This window comes from Peromyscus maniculatus, chromosome 20 (assembly GCF_049852395.1).
Source record: "Peromyscus maniculatus bairdii isolate BWxNUB_F1_BW_parent chromosome 20, HU_Pman_BW_mat_3.1, whole genome shotgun sequence".
NCBI classification, from domain to species: Eukaryota; Metazoa; Chordata; class Mammalia; order Rodentia; family Cricetidae; genus Peromyscus; species Peromyscus maniculatus.
In genome coordinates, this window is record NC_134871.1 from 39114543 (window position 1) to 39128468 (window position 13926).

The window sequence follows — 13926 nt, forward strand, 5'->3', positions numbered from 1 at the left end:
AAAATATCTGGCATAAAAATAATTAGGGGACAGTTTATTTTGCCTCCAGATTTTAGAGCTATGACTTCATCTTTGTAGAGAAGGTGATGTAGATATGAACTACATGGCAGATGAGTAGCAAAGAAGGAGCACAGAGGAGCCAGAGACAGGTCACCTCCAAGGGTCCATCCTTGGTGACCTTTTTCCTCCCACTACCTCCCACTCCTAGATTCTAAACTTTCTAAAATAGCATCATGAGCCTTTGAGTAATATTTCATATTCAAATTACACCAAAGACAAAGCCTTTGCAAGAACCAAGCAACATTTTCTAATATTCTCTATAGCCAAAAGGGTCACAAAATCAAGAGCATGTGGTCCCACATTAGCAAGAAGCATGTAAGAATTTATTTAAACTGCGTGGTGGTGGTGCACACCTTTAATCACAGCACTTGGGAAGCAGAGTCAGGTGGATCCCTGTGAGTTCGAGGCCAGCTTGGTCTACAGAGCAAGATCCAGGAAAAAAAAAAGAATTTATTTAAAAACTGTTTTGTCTATTAAATGAGATAAGATCTTCCTTATCAAGTTGTTCAGTCTATAAAATGCTAGGTTATAAAATGCTTAAAATATAGCTTAGCGCTGGGCGGTGGTGGCGCACGCCTTTAATCCCAGCACTCGGGAGGCAGAGCCAGGCGGATCTCTGTGAGTTCAAGGCCAGCCTGGACTACCAAGTGAGTTCCAGGAAAGGCGCAAAGCTACACAGAGAAACCCTGTCTCAAAATCCATATATATATATATATAGCTTAGCACATAATGGCTAGATATGAACTGTTTTAATTACACGTGGAATTTATTTCATAGGAACATCTATGCTTGCAAAATCTCTTTTATTAAAACACATCTTTCTCCCATTCTGAGAACAGTGGAAACATTGTGGGCTAGGGTAGAAACCTGTGTGTTTGAAGGCCCTAAATTAAATTAGGCATATCTCATATGACAGAGGCACTGAGATTAAAAATAATCCATGTTAGAACTTGAAAGGGCTGTTTCTGTAAACGGTCAAGGAAGAAGTGCTTCTCTGGATTTATTCATGGCTATATTGGAAGTGACAGTATGTGTGTGCTCCCCTCATGTAGCTACTGTGCTGGGCACACACACCAAATACACTTAGGAGGGGAAATAATAAATCATTAGAACTGTGAGCCTCTCTTGCACAGAACCATGCGGGGGGAGGATTCCCCCAAGCAATTCAAACTCAATTACCCTGCTCACAAGGTGTTTGAAATAGAAACAAATGAAGAAAGCAGGTGTAGAAGCAGGCAGCATTCATCAGTGTAGCTGGAGACACTGTCCTGGGCCACTGGGTGGATTTGGTTAATTGAAAATAGGAGTAAAAAGAATGCAAGTAACTCCTAGTCTTTGTAGAGCATGTCAGCATCAGGAAAATCATTTCTGTGTATTGTGAGCATTGTCCTATAAAGGACAGCTGGTTACTTTACTAACCAAGTGGCATTTAGATGCATCAATGGCCTTGTTCAATATTAGAGACTGTACATTGTCAGGACTAGAGTCAGCACTTTAGATTCTGGCCCAAGCTAATGGAGTGTCTCTTGTACAACAGGTTCTGACTTCTCCAAGTGAATGCCCTCTGTTCTTTCAGAATGTCACAAATCCTGGTCTGGATGATATCTGTTTTATTGTACCATGGTAACCAATGTAGTCATTGAATTCTGAACATTGTCCTGAGAATTTTAGTGCTGGAGAAGGGTCATTTCATTAAGAGCCATTTGTTTTCTTATAATTCTGGAGGTTGTATGTTTGAGAATGAAGTGTCCCTATGTTGGTTTCTTCTGAGCCTCATCTCTTTGGGTTGTAACTCTTGGTGTCTTCACACAATTATCTGTCAGTGCTTGCTGGTGTCCTAATCCCCTCTTCTTGTTTGGATAAGAGCTTGTTGAATTAAGCCTTATTTTCTACTTCTATTTTGAATTGCCAATTTAAAAATATTTTCTTCAAAAGCATTGACATTCTGGCATAGTGAGATTAAGACATCAACATACTAGTTTAGTGTGAAGTACATTTCTACCTATAATAGAAACATGCCAAATACCCTTATCTCATGTCCATATGCCACTGATCATATTTGTTCATATATTAAGTATTAATTTATTTGTTTTTTTTCAAGATAGGGTTTCTCTGTGTAGTTTTGGTGCCTGTCCTGAATCTTGCTCTGTAGACCAGGATGGCCTTGAACTTAGAGAGATCCACCTGGCTCTGCCTCTCAAGTGCTGGGGTTAAAGACATGCTCCACCACTGCCCAGATTTAAGTATTAATTTTAAAGTGTTCCAAAATCCCTGTTCATGCCTTGGAGTATGACAGAATGTAACTAGATACCATCTAAGTCTAGTAAACTCTGTGTGAAGGACAAGTGTCCCTCTTATTATACTTTCTAACATATCCTGTAACATCTATACATATGAAAGGAGGTAATTTGTATATTATAGTTTTGATATTAGCTTAAAAGAGTTTGTATAGTGAAGCTAAGAACCTGAGACCATATAGATTATGGTCCCTAGGGAAAAACTTCCATTATTCTGTTAAATGAATATAGTGACAAAATAAATTCTAGTGGCATACTGCTATATCCATAGATGGGTCCATCAATCAGTCCTCAGCAGAGAAGCTTCATCTTGCAGTAGATGGCAAGTAACACAGTGATCCACAATAGTCAATGAACAGAGAGGGAGAGACTATGGAGTACTCAGCACTGAATGGGATGTCTTTATCCAAGCCCACTCCCTCAAGGCTCAGAGAAATGAGAAAGTGGGGGCAGAAAGACTAAGAATCAGAGAAGGTGGATGATTTTAAGGAAACATCATTTTGCAGATAGAATGGGGCATTAATAAAGGCTTGTGTGTTATTGGACATAGGAATCTAGACTTCTAGAGAGACAGGTCAGAACTGGGAGTTCTGAGTTAGTTAAGTCAAAAGCGTGTAAAAGCTAGCAGCCAGTAAAGTTATCAGAGGAAACATCCAGAGAGGTAAGGAGAACAAAGCAAATACTATCAGTGCTTACATAGAAGCACTAACTGGACTTAGGTTATAAAAGTACATGGAATTTAGAGAAAGTATGCTGATGGGAACATGGAGAAGAGCTGGAGTGAGGAAATGGGGTACATATATAATCATATTCCATTTATACATGTAGCAAACTCTCAAGAACAAAGACAAAAACTAAAAAGAAGAGTTAAAGTAGATAAGTCAATCTATGCTCTTTGCTAACACAACCACAACTGGATCTGGGATGGAAGAAAAACTGGAAGACTGTGAGAAGCCTGAGGTAATGGAGGCAGGAAAATGACATGCATAAAGGGAGGGTGGTGTCAACAACAACCACAGAAAAGACTTTCTGAGCATGAGAATATTTACTGTAATTTTTGTATAAGGTTACTAAATAAAAGAGAAGCAACCATGAGATTTTGCAAAGTTGAGGACATTGCATCATTGATAAAAATAGGCTTTAGTACTGAGTTTGGAAAGGTTTGAAAGGACAGTGTGACTTCAGCAAGTAGAATCAAGTTGTATTCAACTCTTCCAATAATATTGTTGACTGGGATTCAGAATGCAAATGACCTTAGCTACAAGCAGCATTGCTATTTCACTTTGCAGCTTTATGTTCATAAAGGGTACCTTGGTCTGTCTTTTATTGGTCTATCAGAACACCCAAACTAGGTAACTGTGAAGATTTGGATGAGATGTTACCCACTCCCCCTGCTAATCTTGAGCATTTGAATACTTGGTCTCCAGTTGATGGCTACTTTGAAAGGATTAGGAGGTGTGACCTTGCTGGAAGAGATGTGCCACTAGAGGTGGGCTTGTTTTCAAAGCCTTTTGCCATCCCCAGTGTACTCTCTGCTTCCTCTTTCTGGATGCTGACGTGAGCTTGTCAGGTGCTTCTCCAGCTGCATACCTGCCTGCCTGTGATCATACACACCACGATAACGGTGATGAATTTTTATCCCTCTGGAACTACAAGCTCCAAATAAATACTTCCTTCTATAAGATCCTTTGGTCATGGTGTTTTATCATGACAGCAATAGAAAAGTATTGAATACAGTTACTTATAAAGAGGAGAAGTTTATTTGGCTTGTGGTTCTAGGGACCGGGTGTCTGATATTTGACAAATAAGTCTGGCAAGGGCTTCCTTTTCTGTCATAATATTTAAAAAACTTCAAATTCAAGTGGACACATGCAGAGCTGCTTCTGCCTTACAACCCTTTCTTCAAATCACCCATTAAACTATGATGACATCATCTCTTTTTTTTTTTATTTATTTATTTATTTTTTTTTTGGTTTTTCGAGACAGGGTTTCTCTGTGTAGCTTTGCGCCTTTCCTGGAGCTCACTTGGTAGCCCAGGCTGGCCTCGAACTCACAGAGATCCACCTGGCTCTGCCTCCCGAGTGCTGGGATTAAAGGCGTGCGCCACCAACGCCCGGCTTATTTTTTTTTTTTTTGGTTGACATCATCTCTTAAACAGCAACCTCCCATCATGGCCAGAATGGCAATCAAATTTCAACGTATCTCTTAGAGGACAAACTATTCAAACTCTAAGCAATGACTACACCGAGAACTGACAGAGTACTCACAGTTCTGATTCAAATATGCCAGTTGCAACCCTCTCTTGGATCAAGAAAACAGAGCTAAAGCCTTTGAAAGAATGTGGCAGCTGCCAGTTAAAACACAGGTTGGGGTAAAAGAAAGAACATTTCTCAAACAAGAGCCCTTATGAAGGGGAGAGAGTTATTGCACAATGGGAAGAATGATTCTGAGTAACAAAGCAGAATATAAGGAACAGAAAAGTTGGTCATTGAATTAATGTTGCAAAAATGCAATGTGACAAAAATGCAAGAGGTACAGAGGAGGAAACTGAGGTTCTTGTAGTTGCAAAATGCTGACTGTAAGTTCTCAGTCAGATTCAAAGACCCTCTATGCTCATAGTCATTTGCAATAATTACATGGTGTCATCTTACTTAATAATGTAACTGAACACTTTAGCACTGCATTAATGGAGTTGTTTCTGGAAACCTGTATGCACTTTTCAATCATTCCCTGCAAGGCAGAGCCACATAGGAGTCAGAAGCATGCAATGCTCTTTTCTATAGGTATTGTAGAATGAATTTGATTTCTAAATATTATACTATAATTTTTAAATCTTAAAAGTTCTTTTTGGTTCAAACAAGCTTTTCTCACTTTATTTTGCTATATCTCGATTCTGTTATTTTAACAAGCAGATCCAGAAGGTAAGTTACTGGACTTCGTCAGGTAAATGTCCTTTGAGTTTTACAAGGGAAAGATGCAAAGGTAAGAATCTCACTTGGTTCAGATTCATTATTAAGCACTTGTGAATATCTGTCTATTTCTTTGGGCAATAGCACAATAATGAAATGTTTTACACAGGAGGACAAACTTGGGTAGGGCTTTTTACCTTAAAATTACAACAAAATTGATTTGAGATTGCTTGGAGTGACATTCTATTTTGCATGCCACATAGTAAATGCGGACTTCACTTTGAAAACCTATTTCCTGACATCTATAAAACAACTCATGTTTCAATCTTGCTTTTGTGTTTGTCCAATCATGATTATTGAAGACAATGCTGATTTCTAAGGGTACATTGCTTTGTGTGAGGCAGTTGATTGTGCTGGATTTACTGCTTATTTGGTGTGTGTTCCATTTCTTAGGTGAATTTCTCAAAACACTCTAATTTGTTGTGGAAGGTTAAATGTTTTTCTACACAACCCTCTATTTTGACACTTAAATAAGTGAGTTAGTTGATGACTGAGCTTGTGCTATGAGACGTGGTGGCTATGCTAGTTAATCCCTAGTCAATATCACATGAAGGTAACCTAATACGGCACAGAAGAAATGAGATTCAGATTCCCACATTTTGGAGTCAACAGAGTTACTGCTGTGTCTTATTAGCTCTTTGATTTTTGAGTTACAGCCTCTTAGAATAAAATTTTCATATCTTTAAAGTTGAAATGGTAACATATCACCTAAAAGAATTCTGTAAACTTTAAACAAATTATGATAAGTTGTCGTTTCAGCTAGGTTTGTGAGAAATGATTTGAAGATTTTTTTCATACTGTACTGGCTTCTATTTCTTATTTTTAATGTCCACTGATGACCATTGATATACCCATCTTTGTGGAATGGTGGCCATAATCACAAGCCACAATGACAAAGTACATAAGAGTTGACATAAAGAGAAAATAACTCTTAGGTATAAATAGAGCAATATTTTCCGAATGATAATATATTGCTTTTACAGTAAAATAAATTCACCCACTCCTATCATTTACTTCTTTATAGTTTGAACACAATAATATGATCAACTATGTTTGTGTGTAGTGTGCCATAATACAAACATAACATAAATTTCCATGCTTTCAAAACTAGTTACAAAACAAAAATACTAATCACCGACATTACTAAGGCACCTGTGACCTCTAATCAGCATTCACTGCTCAAAGATTGGGATCAATATTTGACTATATTGATGCCATGTGATTCTATAAGTTTGTTATGAATATCAATGCCATAGAATATTGATATCAAAGGATTTGAGGTAGCACTGTTTACAAAAATGGCTCATATTTGATTACATTTTGTATTTACAATAACCCATTGAAAAGAATTGATGTGTTTTGAGCTTTAGGGGTTTTGGATCACGTCCCAATGTAGAGGGGCATCGAGTACATATAGAGACATGTATCTCGACCCCAACCCAATCTATGATTAATATCTTTTAAACCAATTCTTTTTTCAAGTAACTGATTTTGGGGGGTACTTTTTGTTTGATTAACTCATTATCTACTAGTGGGTAGTATTTTGTTTGACTCGTAGGATAGACTAGACAGAATTAGGGCTCAGAATAATATTGTACCTATAAACTGAGTACATGAGAATGTAGCATGTTCTAGTACATAAGTAATTTGAAGTGCAATTTCAACATATGTTGGATAATGCATGATTTTTAAGGACAGTTCATAGAGACCACTGAATGTTTCCAATCAAGAAAACCAACATTTTATTATTTTTCTAATTTATTGTGTATGTGTATGTATGATGTGGTGTGTGTATGTGTGTGTGTGTGTGTGTGTGTGTGTGTGTGTGTGTGTGTGTGTGGTCATGTGGATGTCAGAGGACAATATTTTGGAGTCAGTTTTCACCTTCCCCTATGCTGAGGTGTGTTCTCTCTTGTTATTTCTGTCACAATGCTGGCCTGTGGGCTTTCAGGTGATTCTCTTATCTCCACCTCACATCTCAACATAGGATTGCTGGAACTACAGATGTGCAATGTCATGGTTTTTTTTTTTTTTTTTTGTTGTTTGTTTGTATGTATTGTTTTCCATGGGGATCAAACTGAAGTCATCAGGCTTGGAGACCAAACACTGACCCAACTCTCCATGCTAAAGAACTGATTTTTGAGATGTGAAATGACTTGGTGAAGGTCCAGAAGGTCCCACATAGAATACCTAGATTTGAATACAGACATCTTTACTGTGAACCCATTGCTATTTGTATTGCTGTCAATGTAGAGTTGAAACATTTGCATGTGATAGTGATTGAAGACATGTAATCAGGGCTATATAAATTAGGGGAAATTGCTCCAGAATTTTATAAGTACATTGCATCAAATAACTATGTAATAGAATGTTCTGTGCTTATTTAGAAATTATGCACTCATGTAAGTGGTTCTAATCACAAAATGGATTAAAATCAAGCCCTATTTTAAGAGTAAGCAGCCAGAAATGGTGAGTTTTCATTTTTAGGTAGTCTGGTATATGGGATAGCTTTTTTTAGTATGAGGATAAAGGCAGATATACAGGTGAGTGAAAGTGTCTCTATGTGTCTCCTGTTGCTACTGATGAGAACATCATGGTCCTGATCATCATACTAAAATTTACAAAGTACCCAGAGAGTCAAGTGACAAGAGAAGCTGGTCCAGAGACTTTATATGAGAAAGCACAAACTGAGAAAGATCTGAGTGATGGACTCCACTGTTTAAAGTATGATCAGTGCTTCCAGGGTTAGCATGAAAGGCCTCCTGTGTGGAACCATGTATCATCCTGGGTTGCATCCAGTCTTTGTTCATTCACTCAAGTGTAAATGCATATGGCTGGCTTCCTGATACATGCTTACAGAAATCCTAGAACTCTTTGAATTCGGTTTTACTTGCCTTGAACCTCCCTGAGAGCTGATCCTTATAAGCAGATTACGGACTTAAATTTCTAGCATTGCTCTACAGTAGTTACGTGACATTGGATGAAGTATCCACTCATTTTGAGCTCACCTGATTTCCTTTTCTTGACACTAAATTTGTTTTCAAAGACCATAGTGACTAACCTTTCATTTTATGGATTGGTTGTGTGAAACCCACAGAGCTAATCTGCTGTCAGAATAGCAACTTGGGACCACTTTGCTTCATTGTGATGTGATAATAGAATTTAAAGATAATAAAAGATAAAAAAGTCTTAGTTATGTATTTTTGAGAAAAGTATTTGACTATTTGTACCTTGATTAAACAAAAAAATAAAGGACTATATGAATGACATCCGTCATATAAGTTTGTTGTGAAGAGGAAGTAACTAAAGAATTTGGCATAGTGTTTGGCATGTAGCTGTATCTCAACTTCTATCTCTCTTCATTGTGTGCTTTCTCTCTCTCATTTATGATTCCCTGCTTTTTTATGCCTTGTGACAGGTGAGACACGTATAGTTGTGAATAGCACAGATAAACTTCTAGTCTCATGAATAATTCAATTTAGTAAGAAAACAAATGATCAAAATAAAAATTATTTAAAATTGGTCCATTTCTTAACTGGTATGAGGGAAAATGACAAGGGAAGATAAAGTACCTTGGGCAAAGAATGGGGTCAAGAAATTCCTCTTCAGGAAATACCATCTTCAGCAGGAACTTAAAGAAGCCTATCTCTAGGAAATGTCATAAGACTCTAAATGTCATGGAAAACCTGAATTCAGGCAACGAGTTGGATATGAATGACCTTAGCAGAAGAAACACGATGTGATGTGCCCAAACAAGAAGCAGTATGCATTCTGAGCATGAAAACTGAGGAGGTGGCCATAGTCCCTATGCCTTGGTCCCATTTCCCACACCCCTGGATCATGTGCCATCGTGTCCTCCTGTGTTCGTAAGTATAGCCTTATAGATCACTTTGGGTTCTATGTGTTCTTACTAGGAGCATTTGACCATGTTATTCCTTGTCTTTGAAATTACTTGCACATCCATTTCTTATTCAAGCTTTGGAATGGTGCTCCTTCTGCTTATCCTTCCATTTCATTCTCTAGTCTTTGTCTCTGTGCTCCTCTCTGTTACCTCTTTTCCCACTACATGAGTCCAAATGTGCCCCTCAATAGCTGTAGTGAGGGAATCCATTCTATAACACTCTTGCTTCTTATATTAGCCCCTAAGTTCTCATGTCTCCTTTTCAATTTTTAAATGGTCCTAACTACTAGGTAGATAATAGTCTTTTTTGTAGTAGGTCCACAAGAGTAGAGATGATAGGTTATGAGCCAAGGGAGGGGTTTGTTGAGGACATAACAGTTTTACCCAAACATTAATTTATCTGACATAGGTTGTAATGGTTACCACTAGAAGTCAACTTTACAGAATCTACAAACATTTGGGGCATACCTGTGATGGATTATCTTGATTACATTTATTGAACACCACTGTGGGTTATACCATGCCCTGGATGGGATACTGGACTATAGACAATAAAGGGAATTGAGCAGCTTTATGCATTCATGGACCTCTGTTCCAGATTCTGGCTATGACGTGGCCAGGGCCTTTAAGCTTCTGTTTTCTTGAGTTTCTTCCATGATGGACTATAACTATGAGGTCCCTATTGCGAGAGCACTTCCTCAGAGTCACAATTAGGGAAATTAGGACACAAGTTTTCCAAATTTCCATCAACACTGTTTTTCTTCATTAAAGAAAATTTTATCATTGAACATTTAGAAGGGTAAATCATGTTCATATCTATGTCAAAATTCCACATAAATGCAGGAATGATCAGATTACTGTGGTAGAGGTACAGAAGTAAGACAGAAAATTCAACTCCCTTCTACAACTTGGGGTCAAACCTAGTGAGAAGACATTTCTGAAAGACATAAGGTGGAACCCCAAGAAATAATTTAATGTAAAAAAACAATTTCTCTTTTCTAATTGACCTCAGAGACCAGTTAAGAAAGCTGGCACCAGGGGCAGGGTGAGGGTGACACTGGAGTCTCCTAGATGTCAGATATAGAGGAAGCAGGTCTCCCTAAAGGACTAATACAGACAAACAGGTAAGTTAAAAAATGACTCATTTATTCATTCAACAAATTTATTAGTAAAAACTTATTCCTATGAGTCAGTACTCTGATACTTGAAATATGTAAGGAAACAAAACCATATTTTTGTCTTCATCCTGTGTATAGTTTTCCACTAGAAGATGAAATAAAATATGGAACATCCAAGGACGAAAATGTTTAGGTGGTTATAGGTGATTTGCAAAACATAAAAATAGAATCGCATTTATGGGAATGAAAGCAGGTGTCAATTTTAAGGAGTGCAACTAAGAAAGACACTGGAATATAGTAATCTTTGTGATGTTAGATCATCTACAGGGTTTCTTCTAGAGGATAGTTTTGTCAGACACATCTATGTTATCACTGGAAAACCTTACTGTGGCTGTGATGACTAAAATTTGTTGTCAACATGACACATCTAGAAAGAGAGAGCCCCAATTCAGGAACTGCTTCCATTAGATTGGCCCACGGACATGTCTTTGGGACATTTTCTTGATTGCTAGTTGATATAGGAAGTTCCAGTTCACTGTTGGAAGTACCATTCCCTAACCTGGTGGGCCTATGAAGTATAAGAATCATAGATGAACATGAGCCTGTAAGCAAGCCATTAAAGCCACATTCCTCTGTTCAAGTTCCTGCCTTGACTTCATGATTTTGCTTCCCTTCATGATGGATTGTAACCTGTAAGCTGTTGCAATAATGTCTCATCACAGCAGCAGAAACACAAATGATTGATCCTGCATAAAACCCTCAACCTCCATTTACTTTTAGTTGATTTCTAAAATTATTAATTTTAGAGGTGGTGCTTCTGGAAAAAATGCTTTTAGGTTTCCCCTGACCTTGATGTAAATGACACCTCTGACTGAAGCCACAGACAGTTAAAATTGTCTTGTGCAAAGTTACATTTGTCTGTACTTGTCATGCAATCCCACCCCTGCACTCCATGCAAAAGTTGCTTTTCTCTACTACTATTTTACTATTTTTTCCTACTGTCTTGGAAAAGATGCTATGCATACCCTAATAATTGACTGCATGATTTATTATAAGTTGTAAATGATAAGATTTTCTAATCAGTAACTTTTCTTTAGATTTATATAAAGCAGACCATTGATTGAGCTACAGATAACAGCAGTCAACACATCAAACAAGTAGACCATACAAACGTGTAGGTATCCTAGAGCCTTTCTATCTTATACACATTCCTCTCTCTCTCTCTCTCTGTAAGCCTTAGCCAAGCTACCCTTAGGGCAGATGGTCTTTGTTGGTGATAGCTTCCTTTTTTGTTTCTCTCCATATAAAGTTTTTTTTTTTTTCTTTCTGTTGCCTCAGCAATTTGTCTTACTGTCTTTGTTTTCCTTGAGTGACAAGAAATGGATGCAAGTTCATGGCTCTATATATTTCTTTATGTACACCTTAGAAGCTAATAAACTACTCTGAAACAAAATGGTCAATTAAATATACAGTGTATAAGGCCAGCAAGATTGTTCTATGGGTAAAGATGTTTGCTACTAAACCTGACAACTTGAGCTCAATTCCTGGGACCCACATTGTAGACAGAGAGAAAGGACTATTACAAGTACTGTGACTGCTCCTTTCCCCTCACACTATGACATACACACCTACACATACATTGTGAAAATATAAACAAAATTTTCAAAGATACTTTATACACCTAGACCTAGAAGAGATAACTTAGTGGAAACAGATTTTTGAAGCAATAGCTATGAATAATTTACCTCAGAGAAAAATTGTCTGCTCTCTCTAAATCCTCCTGTTTCAATTATAAGCTGGGGTTTTAATTTATTTTATTAATTTAATATTTTTGAAATTTTATATATCAATTCCATATTTACATAATTTTCAAATCCTTTCTCTCCATTCCAACTCCCCTTTCAAATTCAAGGCCTCCTCTTCTTTATGATATATAATCCACTGAGTCCATTTAGTGTTGCTCAGATGTGAATTGGTTAAGCTCTGAGTGTTAGAGATGGGATAACCTATCATGGGACTCATTCTGGAGAAGACTGATATGCCCTCCTTTCTTATCCAATTGTTGTTTGTAGTTCATTATCTGGTAGTGGGACCATGTGAAAATTTCCCCCATGGGTGAAATAGTGACACTTATATCTTGGTAATATCTAACAGATGCCTAACTGAACTTAAGACTACTCAATCAGAGGGAAAGCATGCCTGACGGTATCCATATAGCCAATTAACTACCATTAGTGAGATCATATAGCCTAGAGAAGAATCTACTGCTGCCACTTTCCTAAACTAGTATAATTTCTAACTGAACTCTAAACATTGATCCTTATGCCCACAGATCACATGGAGCTCTTACCTCACCAAAGAAGCTTCTTTTTGCAGAAGACACACACCAGTATTGAAATGTGCATCTGGTCAAAATTCATCTGGGGTTTCAAACCAACAATGGTTTAAAGATTCAACTAGAAGTCTTAGTTTTGATAAGAGTAGCAGAACAGACAGGATTCCAGCTTGAGTTCCACAGCTTTATCCATGGTTTATCAGGGATTCACTCTTCGGAACAGCTGAGCTGTATTAGTAACCAAGACTCAGCCTCCTAAGGTAGGAGCAGTGGTTGGTGTTGTTTTGAGTTCATGTTGGGACATGTGTGGTAATGACTCTCTAGGGAGGGAAAGCAAATGTAAAGGTTCAGGAGAACTCTATAAGATGTCCAGAAACAGCATTAGGATCCTGGTCCTTTCCTTTGAAATGGGTGAATTTGACCGAAATACAAACTCTTTTAAACTAGAATGCAAAATGAAATAATGTGGTCTTATTGGTGACATTTCATTAAGAAATATATAAATAGACACAAATTTTGCTGCTTCAATTCTAATTTTGAACACAAAGCATTCTTAATAACATTTATTACTTAATAAACATACTGAGAGTATATTGTATGTGACATGTACTAAGGAAGCTGAGGTTTAATAAATATTTATCAGGTCTTTTTTCTCCAACTCAGTGTCCTTCTAATTTCAGATCTGGGAAATGTCATTTCTCTCACTATTTGGGCCACAAAATACACACTCTAACTTTCAATGTTGAGGAACTGACATTGTTCTCACAACAGCACACCAGGTCTGTGTAGGGATAGTTATGTGGTGTCATCCAAACTGTTGTTGAGTGTGGTAGACATTAACAATTGCAAAAGCTAAAAGAAAAGATTCTGAATTTTTTCCATGCAGGAATGATGGATTATGGAAGAGGTAGAAGTTTCATTTTATTTAAACATGTGGTTCCTATAATCTCAGCACATAAGAGGCTGAGTCAGAGAATGGATATCTGTAAAGCAAAACTCCACCTCAGCAACTATACAGAAAAAATACATATATAAATGAAACAAAACATACATCGTACCTATATGTTGAACATGCCATACATCAAATTGTTATAACCAATTTTCATGTCTTTACACGTCCATAAATGTAAGAAAACTATATAAATTCAAACCATTGATGGAACAATATGAAACAGTGATGTGATATATGAAGCAGTGAAGACCACTTACCACCTCTGTGTTTCCCAAGTCCCCATTTACTGGTTCT